This window comes from Pteronotus mesoamericanus, unplaced genomic scaffold (assembly GCF_021234165.1).
Source record: "Pteronotus mesoamericanus isolate MK-2021 breed Mesoamerican mustached bat unplaced genomic scaffold, CSHL_Meso_final scaffold_99, whole genome shotgun sequence".
Classification (NCBI taxonomy): domain Eukaryota; kingdom Metazoa; phylum Chordata; class Mammalia; order Chiroptera; family Mormoopidae; genus Pteronotus; species Pteronotus mesoamericanus.
This window is the reverse complement of record NW_026555330.1, coordinates 15,605,261-15,620,607: the sequence shown is the minus strand read 5'-3', so window position 1 is coordinate 15,620,607 and position 15,347 is coordinate 15,605,261. Positions and strand designations below refer to the sequence as shown.

Here is a 15,347-nt window from a genome sequence, read left to right as displayed (position 1 = left end):
GACAGGGGGCGCAGCGCCGGCCCCACGTCCCCAGGGGGCCGCTCCCGCCCAGCAGCCTCCCCCCAGCAGCCCCTCCCTGTCCCCCTGCCCTGGGCCCACGGGTGGGCACGGCAGCCCCTGCTGTGAGCCCTGGGGCCCAGTCGTCCTTGTGGGTTCCCTTAGTGCCACCGCACCTGCGGCTGTGAGCACATCCAGCTCATCTCGGTGTCACGGATTCCTTTCCTGTTTTCATGCTGTGACCTTTGACCCACCTCACTGGCCTCAGCCAGCACACCCAGGGCTCTAGGTGAGGATTACCCGTGTTCCCTAACTACAGCCGCGAGCACTTTTGTTAGTGACAGGACAGGAGCACCAAGGGCAACACCCAACTGGTGATCGTATCAATTATAAAGGATCATTCATCACAGGATCCCCATGAGGTATGGCTGGTGCTGCCACCTTCTTTGTCCCTTTTCCCGTCAGTCATCGGTGCCCCAGTTACAGTGTAAGGAATCACTGTGACGGGTCTGCTCTCAGGGAACAGTCTGTGCCGGCTGCCGGGGCCTCTGTCCTCTCCGACCCGACGGCCTGTGAGTGAGTCGCCCTGTGACACAGTCTGTTACGGTCGGAGGAGTTGCCAGCATCGTGTTTAGGTGTTGAGATGCCTTCTCCTCACCGGGGTCACTACCGTCAGACAAACACCGATTTCAACAGGCCGTCTGCGTCCTGTGGGGGTTCTGACCAATACACAGTCATCACCTCATTCAGTGTTTGTCTCAACCTCACTGAGCAGGAATTACCACCATCTTCTAAAACGGGGACAATAGCTCAGAAACACTGAGGAACAAGAGGACACACAGCGGCAGGAGGGGCGGTAGCCTGGGCAGGTCCCACCCGTGCTCCCCCTGCAGCCCCTCCCTCCAGCCCCGCCCCTCCGGCCTCTCCCTCCCACAGGGTCCTGTGGACCCCAGGGCAGCTGCTGTCCCTGGGCCCTGGGCTCTGGGCGGCTGGTGGGCGCACCTCTGAGATCAGGACCTCAGGTCACCTCTCCCCAGAACTGTCCCAGTGAAGAGTCAGAGAGGATAGAGGGGGCAGGGGCCCCGGGGTCTGTCCTGGGGACACAGAGGGACCCACTCTCCAGGCTGGAAGAGGGTCATCTTCCACTCTGGAAGGAAGGGGACACAGACACCTGCACTGCTGTCCTTTATGTGTCTAGACAGCAGATACCCCTTATCCGGGGTTTCACTTTACGAAGGTTCAGTTACCTTCTGTCTACCGTGGTAGGAAAGTGTTAAATGGAAAATTCCAGAAATAAACAATTCATAAGCTTTAAATTTCACATCACTCTGAGCAGCACAGCGAGCTCTTGTGTTGTCTGCACCAATCTGTGCCCTCGGGCACCAACCCGCAGCCCAGCACGTCCGCCCTGTGGGCCTTCCCATCAGTCCCTGAGGAGCGTCTCTGCGACAGACGGCCTGCTGCCTGTGACAGCGCTGGTGGTCCGGTCTCCCTTATTTTACTTAATAGCGGACCCAAGGCAAGAACAGTGAGGCTGCATTGCTGGTGAGCCAATAATGTGCCTTCTCTGTAGGTGAAAAGAAAAAACATAGTGTATTCAGAGTTTGCTACTGTCTGCGGTCTTGGAGCACATCCTGCTCAGGTCCGGGGCGAGCACCGCACTCCGGGCCTGGGTGTGCCGAGGCCTGCGCCCGCCTGCTGCGCCCAAGGAGGACCCGTCCGCTCAGTGTGTGTACTTCCTGCCTACTTCCGGAAATAACTGGGCAACTTAATGAGAAATTTTGAGGTACTATTTTTTTCAGTAGTTGTGATAAATCTGTGACAACTGACACTGGCCACCCTCTTTTTAAGAGACACTCTTCTCTCTGCTTCTTTTCTTCCCAGGGGTCTAGAGACTTTGCACACCAACCAGGAAGGGAAGGACTTCACATGCTGAGTCCATCTCCATCCTCCCGTCCCCCGACACTCTGTCCCCTTCCCGGGGTTCCCGGGGCGTCCCGCGCGAGCGCCCCCTGGTGGAGAGAAGCCACGGCCTGGGCCCTCATCAGCGTCCTCCTTTCTTCCCCTGGCGCTTCGGGGTGAAGGAAGGGGCTGGGATATTGGCACAGAGAGGCTGGGATGCGCGTCCAGGACACTCACGAGGTAGGTACTGGATCTTTCTCCACCCTGCAGGGAACAACGGGAGGAGTCGGCGCCCTTGTCACCCGGGACCTCAGGACGCTGGGCCAGGGCAGACCACTCCCAGCCCTGACCCCACCCTCTGCCCGGTCACCTGCTGAACCAGTCCTGGGGGTGGGGATGTGCGAGCAGCATCTCATTACACACGCCTGCTTTATGACCCTTATATCATACTGTGTTCAGCAGCAGAATTAAGACAAATTAACAGGTGGCAATGTTGAGGAGAGGACGGTGCACAGTAATAAAACGGTCACTGCCGTGTTTCGCTACCATCTTTGGCAGCAGAGTCCAGTGAGGGCGTGACCGAGAGGAAGCAGGCCCTCGGCACCTTTCCTGGAGCCAGTGACGTTCAGGTTTAAGATCCTTTCCAAAATAGCAAGGTTTTCAGGTCCCCACAGGCTGTGCTGTCAGGGGCCGAAGGGCAGGTCCTGCGTTTCTCAGAGACGGTTGATTTGGGGGCTGCCGAGAAGACCCATCATCCTCTGAGCCTCATCTGAGTGGCGTCTGGATGTGCAGGGGGACTCCTCCTCCCCTGCAGGATCTGCATTCTCTGAGGTCAGACGGGACAGGCTGTGAATGTGTCTGTTGGGACAAATAGAGGCCTGGAGCCTCCATAGACACTATTGCAATCGCTCTTCAAAGCAAACACCCAACACTCAGGGAGTCTATGGACATTCCTTTTCTCTGTCGTGGGTCCGCAGCGCACTGGGCACAGCTGGTGCGGCGGGCTCGCCCGGGCCTGGCTGATGCGGTTGGACCCCAGGATGCAGGTTGGAGTCTGGACAGCGCCACCTGTCCTTTAATTCCGGGGACGGGAGCTGCAGGACTCGGGTTCCTTCTCTCTCCGCTGCTCCCGCCCCCCATCATCTGAGCATTGTCTCCCCTCCCTCGGCCTCTCCCCCGTCTTCCTCTATCTTCTCAGATGACGATCTTGAGGCTTCTCCGCCCCCTAGTGGCCGCCGCTCGTCACTGCAGGCCGTGTGCCTGGGACCGCGTCTGCCCCTCCCTCCACCGCGCGGTTCCCCCAGGTTCCCACATCTTCCTTTAATGTAATCTCAAATCTCTGTTTTTTTTTTTACTTTGATCCTCAGTAAGAAATACAATATATATTGTAACTGAGGGCAATCAAACATATATACTATATGATTTCATCGGTCCATTTAATTTTTAAAAATAAACGTGAGTCATTCCGCAATGTGTTGGTTACCTACCCACCGGCGGCCCGGGCCCTGCGGGAGGCGCTGCTCCAGGGCGGGCGTCGGGCAACGTGAACGCCGCGCCCCCGCCTGCGGGCTCCGCTCTTGTCCAAAGGACAGGACGTGGACACTCAGAAATTTACCTTCAAACTAGTTTCTGATATGGATTTTTAGGAATAATTCTGAAAGCTAAAAGTGCACTTATTTCCCTTCATATTAATGTTGTAAGAACCTTTACATTTGGCAAGAGGCCGAGCACAGAGTTTTCTGATGCACAAGGAGAAATACGAGTTAACCCTTCCCGCCCACCCCTCCCCCGTCTGTGAGTGGATCTCCCTGCAAAGCACACGTCCTTGGGGACCACCGGACAGCGGCACCTCAGTCCCCCGACCTGGCTGCACCAGGTGCCACAACGGGGAGGATGAAACAACCCAGCATCGTCGCCTCCGTCCCCGCGAATGGAAGACTGAGCTCGGGTCCGAGGGGCGGCTCCGCCCCGCCCCGGTGGAGGGGGAGGTGCAGGTTGGGGGGTCGGGGCTGCTGGCAGCCTCGGGCCTTTCCCGGCTTGTGAACGCCCCGCCCTGCCTCCGCCGTCCTTCTCCCAGGGCTTTTCCCTGAGAAACGACTTTCTCCCGTTTCCCAGGAGGGAAGACGCTGGGTCAGGCCCGTGTTCTTGCCAAATGCTCAGACGACAGCAACTCCCCTTCGGTGTCGGTGGGAAGGCCCTCGGCCGCTTGACCTCGGCTGCGGCACCGTCTGCTCTGAGGGCCTCACGTCTGGGCTCTTCCGTTTCATATTTTAAATGCACAGGAGTCAGGGGGAGAGAAAGGACCGACGTGACTGAGGGTGGCAGGTGCGGGAGAACGGGCTTGAGGTTCAGAAGGTCTAAGCTCTCCACCCACCTCCTTGGGTGTCAGACCGTGTTTTTGGTATAATCATAAAGATTTTCCTCATTTAACACACAGTCCTGAGGTTGGGATGTGGCCGCAGTCCACAGCCATCCTTATAGTGGTCTTTCCTAACTAGAGAGGCAGGGAAACTGAAGCCTATTCTGGGACATGTCAAAATGATATGAAACTCAAATGTCAGTACCCATTAGAGGGCTTTTGGGACGCTGCCAGCCCCTCCACCTGAGACTGGGCTCCAGGAGCCGTTGTGGCAGAGGCGGCCTGGTCTGCACGGCCGATAATGGGTGACATGTGGCCATTTACAGATAAAGTGCTCCGATCCCGGGTTAGAGGGAAGCATGTTCTTGTTTGTGGCTCCCTAGGAGGTTTATGCTATTGTGAACTAAGCTGCTGTCACTGATACCAGTGCTACCAGCAGTAGTAGCTAGTCATTAACAAGGAGGGAAGCCAAGGGAGTCAGACATTAAGCATCATCAGCCAGGGAGCATATGCCTGGCTGTGCTATCAGGGAGCTGCAGCTTCCCGCACTCCAGGGGACCCCCACATCTCCCCACGGAGGGGGTTGCCTTGCTCCCCTCTCCCATGTGGGGGGTGGCTGCTCCTCTAAATATGGTCTTGTGGAGTGGGGTTGGGGTGAGGGTTAGGGGGTGGCAGGGGAGGTGCTTTTAGAAGGCTTGTGCAATAGGAGCCGAAATAGACCATAAAGACCTGCCAATCTAGCCTGGGGAAAGAAGGGATTGGTTGGCTGGTGGGCCTGTCAGAAGCCCATGAAAGCTTAGGACGTTGATTGGTTATTTTGAAAAAATGCCTTCTCCATCCCCAGCCCAAGGCAATCTAGCCCTCCTTAAAGAAGCTCTCTCGGTTTACTTCGATCTCCCCACCGCCTCGCATCCCCTCCCCCCTCGCATCCCCATCCCCTTCTTTTCCCTTCTCTTGTCTCTCAGGAACACACTTGCTCTCTGCCTCCTGCGCATTTTCTCCCCATGCGGCCTTGGCCGCAGCGGGGCCTGCAGCCAGGCAGAGCCCAAACGCAGGCTCCAGGTGGAGGCTGGGCCAGGCCGCTCGGGGCGGGATGCGGGGGGAGCACAGACTTAGCCAGCCAGATGGTGAAGAGGCCTGGACCGGACCGAGCTAATACGGAACAGACACTCCTACACGGGCCTTTGTTTCAGCTCCGCTGAGGGCAGGGTTGGACTTTTTCTGCAGCGGGACCAGCAGGGATGGGACACAGTGGCGGCCTTCTCTTTCCACCCTCCTAGATCTTGCCACATCATGCTCGCGAGTGTGGGCGGGAGGAACGCTTTCTTATCTCACCCTCTCTACCCCCGGCCCCCCCCCCGCCCCCCCCCCCCGCCGCCTGCATGAGCCCTTCTTGCACCGGCAATGCCAGGGCGCCCTCAATGAGGTCAGGAGGTCGAGAGGGAAGTCAGGCCGACCTGCCTTAGCGCCCAGGTGAGGTTTGCCCCGTGCACTTTCGTGCAGGCAACAGCAGTTCACCGCCAAACTCAGCGCCTCCAGCACCGCCCCCCCCCCCCCCCCGCCGCCCCGCCGTTGTTCTCCAGTTGAGGCCTTGCCTTAAGCAGCTGCCTTTCTTTGTCGTCGCCGACGAAACGGCAACATGGACACAAAAACCAAGCCCACCATCAGAACCAGGTCCGAGGTCAAAACAAGCAACCCAGGGGTCGCGGGGTCCTGAACACTCCTATGCCTGAGGCTCAGACTGAAAGAGGGAAATTAGCCCCACGGAGTCTGCGTGTCCGGGGTCAGGGGTCTCGGGGTCCGGAGGCTGCGAAATAAGGCACTTCTGCGCCAGGGGCGCCAGGAAGGCGTTATTGAGGCTCAGTCGCAAGCTGATCGCTCAGATGCTACCCAGACTTGCAGCGGTTGATAGCAAACTCCAGACAAGTCCGCTGCGATGTAAATTGCCATTAAATATCATGGGGGGGGGAGGGGGGAGTAAAGAAACTTCTGTGAGTTTGTTTCGTTGAGCTTTTAATCCCAGTTGCCAATTTGAGTCTGTGTTAATGTCCAGGTTCATCTGTAGCCCTTTTTTGCGAATGTCCTGTCTGATTTTAGCTGCAATCTGGGGTGATAGCTACTTTTTAAAAAAATTATGAGTTTATTTGAGCCATACTGATGACATGTGCTGGGGGAGCAACGTTTCAAATGTTCCCAAGAATAAATTTTGCAGCTTCTTTTATGCATTTGAAATTAAGGAGGGGCCATATTTTGTTTACTTTTTTGTTGTTGTTTTCCTTATTTTAAAAAAGAATAATTCTCCGGCCAAGATGGAGACGTAGATAGATACACTTTGCCTCCTCACACAGCCAAAAGAAAGACAACAAGTTTAAAAACAAACAAACAAAAATAACCAGAACTGCCAGAAAATCGAACTGTGTCGAAGTCTGACAGCCAAGGAGCTAAAGAAACGTTCACCTAGACGGGTGGGGGCGGGGTTAGCAGCGAGGACCTGCGGGGGGGCAGTGGCTGGAAGACCAGGCCGGCCAGGTGGCTGGTGGTCGGGCGGTCGGGCGGTCGGGCGGTCGGGCGATCCTACATTTGCGTGAGGACAAACCAGAGGAACAGCTGGGGAGCGAAACACCAGCGCAACCCGGGATTCCAGCTCAGGAACAGAAAACTTCGGAACCTCTGGCTATAAAAACCTGTCGCGCCAGTGGCGCAGGAGAAGCTCCCATACTCACAGGAGACTCCATTGGAGAGACCCACGGGGTCCCAGAATGAACACAAGCCCACCCGCCGGGGAATCAGCACCAGAAGGGCCCTATTGGCCTGTGGGTAGTGCGGGAAGCGGCTGAAAGCCGGCAGGGAGCCGAGCAAGTGGCACTGTTCCCTCCCCCACACACAGCATCACAAGGCAGCGACCTGGGTGCTCGGCTCCCGCAAATCCATAGGGCTCTGCCTCTCCCATGTAACAGGCGCTCCAAGACTAAGAAATAGGGCCCAAATGAAAGAACAACTCAAAGCCCCCAAAATAGAACTAAGTGAGGAGGAGATAGCCAACCTAACATGCGCAGCTCAAAACACTGGTAATCCGGATGCTCACAGAAATGGTTGAGTACGGTTGCAAAATGGAAAGAAAAAGCGAAGGCTTTGCAAAGTGAAATAAAGCAAAATATACAGGGAACCAACAGTGAAGGGAAGGAAACTGGGACTCACATGAACGATTTGGAGCAGAAGGTAGAGATGGTGAACCAGAACAGAATGAAGAAACAAGAATTCAGAAAAATGAGGAGAGGCTTAGGAACCTCTGGGACAACTTTAAACGATCCAGCATCCGAATCATACGGGTGCCAGAAGGAAAAGAGGAAGAGGAAGAAATCGAAAACTTATTTGAACAAATAGTGAAGGAGAACTTCCCCAATCTGGCAAAGGAAATAGACTTCCAGGAGATCTAGGAAGCTCAGAGAATCCCAAAGAAGTTGGATCCAAGAAAGCACACACCAAGGCACATCATAATTACATCCCCCAAGACTAAAGGTAAGAAGAGAATCTGAAAAGCAGCAAGAGGAAAGGAGAGAGTTACTTACAAAGGAGTTCCCATAAAACTATCATCTGATTTCTCAAAAGAATCTTTCAGGCAAGAAGGGGCTGGCAAGAAGTATTCAAACTCATGAAAGCCAAGGACCTATATCCAAGATGACTCTACCCAGCAAAGCTGTCCTTTAAAATGGAAGGGCAGATACAGTGCTTCCCAGACAAGGTCAAGTTAAAGGAGTTCATCATCACCAAGCTCTTCTTCTATGAAATGTTAAAGGGACTTATTGAAGAAAAAGATGAAGATCAGAAACCATCAACAGTAAAATGATAAACTCACAACCATCAACAACTGAACCTAAAAACAAAAACAAAATAAGCAAACAACCAGAACAGGACCAGAATCGCAGAAATGGAAATCAGAAGGGAGGGAGAGGAGGGAGAATGGGGGAAAAAGTACAGGGAATAAGAAGCGTAACTGGTAGGTACAAAATAGACAGGGGGAGGTTAAGAAGAGTATAGGAAATGGAGAAACCAAGGAATTTATATGTGCTCATTCCCATGGGCATGAACTAAGGGCGGTGGTACAGGGAGGATGGGAATAAAGGGGAGGGAAAAAATGGGACAACCGTAATAGCATAATCGATAAGATATAGGTTTAAAAATAACTTTATAAAAGGAAAATTCTAACATCTGAAATACGCCAATTTAATTCTGTTTGTTAACGCCAACCACTCCCCCTACGGAAGAAATGAACTGCTGCAAATGGAAGTTTTACCACGACCTCTGCCGAGCCAGGCTGGCGCGGCTGGCGCAGGCGCAGGCAAGGATCTCGGCACCCTGCGTGGCAGTAGCAGTTTCACCCGCAGTCACTGGCAGCTCGCAGCGGCCGGGCGGCGTCCTTCTCAGCGCCACGCCTCTGTGCACTCGCAGCAGGCCTCGGGGGCAGGCGAGGAAAGCGGAAGCCCCCGCTTCCGCGCTCCGAGGAGCGGTGCCGCAGGCCAGGTGGACGGCCTTCCCGAGTCGGGCCCCGGCGGACCTCGTGGCGCAACGGTAGCGCGTCTGACTCCAGATCAGAAGGTTGCGTGTTCAAATCACGTCGGGGTCATCCTCTTTTTTTACTGCCTGGAGGGGTTTGGTCTGTAAAGTTACATCCTCTGCAGGCAGGAAAACAGGCCTTTCCTGCGTTCTCCGACCTCGGACGCCCGCCTAAACACCTGAACGAAGTGCGTGACAGACAGGAAGGCCGAAGAGTGCACGCTGTCAGTATTGTGTTTGAAGGGCTGGTTTCTGGGTCCATAGAAACGTATTTTATTGCAAACATTCTTAGTTTCACTCTGCACCGGTTCGCCCAGCCCTCCCGCACCCCCGCACCTGCCCTGCTCGCGCCTGCGCTGGAGGACACCCCGCTTCTGCAGACGTCAGGACCAGACCTCAGGCAGGACGGGTCCGCCTGCGGCCCCGCGGGACCGGCCTCTCGGTGCCGGGATGGGGCGCGGCCAGCGGAACCCCTCCTCCCCGCCCCCGAAATGGGATTATAGGCGATAAACTATTACACTAGGTTAATCCTCTAGGCTAGAAGCCCCCGGAACACCCTAAAATTCTATGTTTAACAAATGTGCAAAAATGTGCGTTTTCCCCCCTCCCCTGGGCCTCGAGAACCCTCCCCTCCCCCAACAGATTATGAACCATCCATCTCATTGCGGCATGGGAAAAGGGGAAGGCGTGCGTATTTCACCAGAGATTATCATTTGTATAATTTAGAATGCCTTTGAAGCGACGTCTGGGACGTCAGCAGGCGTTTGTCGCAGGTGCAATGCGCACGCTCAGGGGGTGCACAATATCAGGTGCGGCTGGCCGTGCCCGTGTGCTTTTCAAACCACTTTTTAGCAACTCTTTCCTTAGGAGTGAGTTCAAGCCCCCGCTCTCGTGTTACAAAAGGCAGATTACTGATGTGGAAAGAGAAAAAAAGAGAAGCATTTAGTTGTGAAAACTAGAAAAAGAACCAAAAAAAAAAAAAAAAAAAAAGTCAAACCGAAAACATTCTAAATACTAGCTACAGAAACCGTACAGGGAGTAGCAGAGTGGCGCAGCGGAAGCGTGCTGGGCCCATAACCCAGAGGTCGATGGATCGAAACCATCCTCTGCTAGGTCGTTTTCAATTTTCCTCCAGAATAGTTCTGCCTCAACACGAGGCTTCTCCTACAGTTCCCACGGGGACCGCTAGACCAGAGAGCAGAAAAAGAACTGGTGCCTTTTGTTACAAGTTACAAATCTTGTGAAATGTTTGAGTCTTCAAATTACGGGTATTACTTTATTTTTTATTGTTTACACTGTTACAGATGTCCCTCCTTTCCCCCTCCTCCGTCCTCCCTCCTCCCCGTTTCCTTTGACCATCCGCACATTGTTTGTCTGTGGGTCGTGCATACATGTTCCTTGGCTAATCCCTTCACCTTCTCTCATCTAGTCTTCTCTCCCCACTTAATACCTTTTTACCTGTAAAAAGGCGAGAAATAAAAACCTAACAAAATTTGCTATGTACTATGTGTGTATCTTTTTTAGTGAGGTGACTAATTCTTTGCCCCCCCCTTTTAAGCATATGAAAATATCATGAGGAAAATGCAAATTAAAACAACAATGAGATACCATACACACCTATTAGAACATCCAAGAGCCAAAATGCTAACAGCATCAAACGCTGCGAGGATGGGGCGCAGCAGGGCCTCTCTGTCGTCGTTGGTGGGAACGCAGAACGGCGCAGCCACGGGGGAGACAGTTTGGCCGTTTCCCACAACTAAACACACTCCTATCATAAGATCCAGCTATTGCACCCCTTGTTAGTTACACAAAGGACTTGAAATTTATGTCCATACAAAACCTTGCCCACAGATGTTCAGAGCAGCTTTAACCAAAACTTGGATGCGCTTCAGAGATGGATAAGCTAGTACATCCAGACAATGGAATATTATCCATCTTTAAAAGGAAATGAGCTACCAAATCATGAAAAGATGTGGAGGGAACTTAAATGCATATTAATAAATGAAAGAAGCCAATCTGAAAGGATGCACGTTGCAGGCAAAACATGGAGACAATAAAATGCGGGGGTGTGTAAGAGCGAGTATGGATAGGCGCGCACAGAGCACTTTTTGTGCAGTGAATATGCTCTGCACGACCCTCTGAAGGTGGTACGTGTCCATACATTTGTCCAAACCCATGGAATGTACAATATCAAGGGCAAACTTTAATAAAAACTATGGACGTGGAGTGATTATGAAGTGTCAGGGCAGGTTCATCAATGAATGTAATGAATGGGCCACCCTGGTGGCGGGTTTTGATAATGGGGAAGGCTGTGCACATGTGCCTCCCTCTCACTTTTGTTTGAACCTATAACTGCTCTTAAAACTTAAGTGGAGAGAAGTGATTTTGGAGGTAGGTCAGTTTTGAAACAATTTAACAGTGGGATTTACAGAAAATTTATATGTGTAAAAGAACAGCTGTGAACTCTAAGCTGGAGCTTAAATGTTAATATTATTAACACTTTTGTCATTTTGTGTAAAGGATATAAAATCAAATTTAGAAATGAAATTAAATTGAAAACACGCATAACATGGAAGCCTGGGAATGAGAGGAGCCTCATTCCACATAAGCAAACAAACCAAAAAACCCCAAGGCACCCAGGAGTCAAGGGGGGCTCTTCTGCGCCCTAGTCAGATGCGGTATCCATCCATTGCACCAGATGCCCACCTGAATATTGTATATTCATATTAACTTACATATTAAGAAACAGGAAGCGGTAGAATTACTTGTTGTTCTAAATACGACTCTGTGCTGAGGCAAGGGGAGGTTAAGGGGTGGAGGGATCGAGCAAAAAGGAAAAAGGACTCCTGCACTTGGACAGCAGTGTGGTGATTGCTGGGGTGGAGGGCGGGCGCGGGGTATAACACACGTTAATGGAAAAATGCAACAAAACAAGTAAGGGTGCATACACGATTTCTTTCTCTTCAACTTGCTTTCCCTCCGGCTACCAGAATTCCGAAGCAAACCTCAGAATTAAGCAGGAGTACTACAGTTTTCCTTTGTGGTGGAAAGTAACTTGACATAAAAACCCACCCGCCGTAGTCGGCAGGATTCGAACCTGCGCGGGGAGACCCCAATGGATTTCTAGTCCATCGCCTTAACCACTCGGCCACGACTACAAGTGGGAAATGATCTCTGAGGTCCTTCAGTTTATGTTTTATCATTTATTCTACGTTCCTTCAGGACTTGGTGATAAGAGGATAAGACAAAGGATATCGTATCACATCATATCCGCAAAACTGGAGAAGACTCAACCAATTTTAATTCTAGTATGTTGTAAGCTGAGAATCCCCCTTTGGATCTTTTCTGGAAAACAAATCGACGATATGTTGCAATAACTTTAGTAATCCGGCAAAGATGTTCCCAGTAGAGAGTTACCCTACCCCTTCAAACACCTAATGCAGTGCCCGGAATATAGTAAAAGCTCAAGAAATGTCAGCTGCTATTGTCACCATCATTTTAAAATTCAAGAATGAGGATCCATTAAAATGTTCCACGGGGAAGTCTATCTCTTGCCTCTTCATAAAGCTCAAGATATTTTAAAGCGGCAGGTAGAATGTTTTTATTAGTGTACAAGTGGGGGATTCTGTCGTTCATCAGTAGGTCCATTCTATGACCAGAAGGAGGCTAGGGCATGATTGATAAATGACTGCTTGTGTGCTGATGGATCGGAAACCATCTGCAGCTCAGATTTCTCTGGGATCCAGAATGTACAATCGTCCTGGTTATTTCTTGTTGCATCTTTATGGGCATCTCAAAAGCATACATTCCAAATGGAATGCTCCACCTTTCTTTCCAAACTTGAACCTCCTCCAATAACCCAAATTTTTGAAAGGAATACCCAGATCAACCTCCTAATTATTTCTCTAATCTGGCTCTTTTTCCCAAGCCTCAGGCCTGTTTCTTAGAGCAGGGTGTGGAATGAATTACACAGGAGCTGAGATCTAAAGGACACGTGGAAGTGAGCCCAAAGGGAGAGGGGGTTAGAATGCGAGAGAAGCTGCCGAAAGTTCTGCCCTGCTAGGGCGCTGCTCGTTGGAGGTGCAGCAGGGAGAGGGGGCACCAGACCGCGGCTCCTGCTTCTGCAGGTGGAGCTACGGCAGCGTCAACCGCTGTGCGCATCTGAGGACGCGAATACGACTGTGTCTTGCGCCCTTTGCAGGCACTCCGTGGCCTGCAGGGAAGGTCGCCGACGGCCGGCGCGGGAGGCCCTCGCCGTGGGCGCCTGTCTGTCTAACCTCCGCGTCCTCTCTGGCCTCTCTGTCAGGGAGCCTGGGGCTCCTGAGGCCAGAAGGAGAGGTCCTTCCTGGCTGGCCCGGTTTCTTCAAGCGGGCCCTCTGCCGCCTCAGAGCCCTGCGCGCCTCCTCCAGGGCCTTTGTTTAGGCAGGCCGCCTTCTGCCAAGGCTGTGTTTACTTAATTCAAACTTTTATTATGAAAAAAAATTACACATAAAAAGTTGCAAAAACAGGGAATTATCTGAACCTCCACTACCCATATTCAACAGCTGTTAACATTTTGCCATATTGTCTTAACCGGTAAACATGTCTTACCTAACCAAAATACCATGATCGTAACTAAAAAATCTAGCGCTGCTTATAAATACATCTAACATCCAGCTTTTATTCAAGTGTCTGTAACATGTCTTTTGGAGCCAGCTTTTCTAACGAGATCCAATCAAAGGTCATTCCCCGAATTTAGTTGTAATGTTTCCTTAATCCCTTTTAGGTTACAACAGTCTCCCAGCTTTGTTGTTGTTTTGACATTGACTTTTTAAAAAGTCCAAGACAACTGACTTGCAGAAAGGCTCACCTTCTGGATTTTTCTCACTGTTTCCATCTCGGCAACTTTTAACTTATTCTTCTAAACTAGAAGTGCAGTCCGAGTAACTGGCCAGCCGCCCTTGCTCCGGTGTTTCCCAGGGGTTCCTTTCTCCCTCTGCAGTTAGCAAGGGACCTTGGGTTGGCCCTTGGACACCACAAATCACTTTCTCCTAAGAACCATAAGGTCCCCGCTGCTCTTGGCCTGAGTCCACTGTTTTTCTGAGGATTGCCGAGGGTGAGTTTCTAATTCCATTTCCGTTCGCTTGTGGCGGGGCACTTTTGTCAAACTTATGGACCCTTTTCCTGCCTTTCTCTGCCCCAGTTTCTCCGAGGGGTCCCCCAGGAGGCCGCACAACACAACCTTAGTAACAACCTTGGGTGCAGGTGCAGGAGGTGGTGGGCGCTAAGTAGTGAGCGGGCGCGGAGAACTTGAGGTCCACGGCACCGTGGTTCTCAGGCTCGAGTGGGCCAGGCCCTGGCTCGGACGGGGGAAGCCCCGCCCCCGAGCATCCTAGCTTTGCGGCTGGAGCGAAGGACGGGCGGGGAAGCTTGCGATCCTGGGACGTGCCCAGGCGCTGCCTCTGGTCCGCCGACCAGATTTGGGGGAGCGCCGCCTCGAGAGCTGGCTGCGCTGATGTTACCGAGAGAAAGAGAAACAGATATTAGGAGGGGGGCGAGAAATAAAGGAAGAGACGTGGAGCCGAAAAGCCTGGAAGATAAATTGCTAAGGTGAAAAAAAGAATTTACGACCTTAGCAAAGCCACTACGTTAAAGGAAACAACCACGAAGGGATTCGAACCCTCAATCTTCTGATCCGAAGTCAGACGCCTTATCCATTAGGCCACGTGGTCCCCGCGCGGGAGAAAGCGTGTGAGTAGGAAATTTGTTGGGACAATCTCCGAGCTCTGACTCATAGAGAAGTTACTGCTGTGAGTCAAGGCTTTTCCGACGCCCCGAAAACCTCACATTCTAATTGGGGAAACAAGCTGAACCGCGCAGTCAAATGCTGTAAAGCTCCGACGAGGTGACCGCTCAGGAGGGGACCTCGCTGCTGCAGTGACCGACGGCAGCGGGGCGCCTGAGCTTTGGGTGGGGGCCGGGGAAGGAGGCCGCCGCGAGGGAGGCGGGCTGGGGGCTGCGCCGCCGGCCCGGGCGCCCCGCGCGGGCCAGGCTCCCAGGTGCGCGTGGCGCAGCGGCCGCAGGCTTAACTTTTGCGCGCTTCAGAAGCTCGAAATCAAATTCTGACAGGGCAAAAGGCGGAGGAGAGGAGCAACACCATCCTGTGACTGGGGATCCGACTGAGGTCTGGGAGGTGACTGGTCAGACCTGGGACAACGGGACCCCAAACGAGCCGGGCAAGAGGCGGCCGGGCCGGGAGCCGAATCCGCCGTCGCCCCCCCGCCCCCCACCTGCAGGACCTCAGGCTGCGACGGCTTTTAAAGAGGTAAGTAAAGTGAAATGAGGCCACAGGGGCGGGCCCTGATCAAAGATGACCGGTGTCCTCATAAAGCGAGATTAGGACCCGACACACGCACAGAGAAGACCGCGTGAAGAAGCAGGCAAAAGGGGGCCTTCTCCGCACCTGGTGAGAAGGTTGGCCTAAGACGTCCAGGCCCCAGAAGCGTGAGAAAACGCGTGTTGCCTGAGCCACGCAGCCCGGGGACTGAGTGGCGGC

General features: G+C 52.8%; 4 non-coding genes across 4 annotated transcripts; 2 read left to right on the top strand and 2 right to left on the bottom strand.

The window, feature by feature from the left end:
* Nucleotides 1–8,810: 8,810 nt before the first annotated feature.
* Nucleotides 8,811–8,882, top strand: TRNAW-CCA (transfer RNA tryptophan (anticodon CCA)). The gene has a single exon. It is a non-coding gene; the product is annotated as a tRNA-Trp (tRNA).
* Nucleotides 8,883–9,852: 970 nt separating this feature from the next.
* Nucleotides 9,853–9,924, top strand: TRNAM-CAU (transfer RNA methionine (anticodon CAU)). Its single transcript has one exon. It is a non-coding gene; the product is annotated as a tRNA-Met (tRNA).
* Nucleotides 9,925–11,888: 1,964 nt separating this feature from the next.
* Nucleotides 11,889–11,970, bottom strand: TRNAS-AGA (transfer RNA serine (anticodon AGA)). Its single transcript has one exon. It is a non-coding gene; the product is annotated as a tRNA-Ser (tRNA).
* A 2,480-nt stretch (nt 11,971–14,450) lies between these two features.
* TRNAR-UCG (transfer RNA arginine (anticodon UCG)) lies at nt 14,451–14,523 on the bottom strand. Its single transcript has one exon. It is a non-coding gene; the product is annotated as a tRNA-Arg (tRNA).
* Between the last annotated feature and the right edge of the window lie 824 nt (nt 14,524–15,347).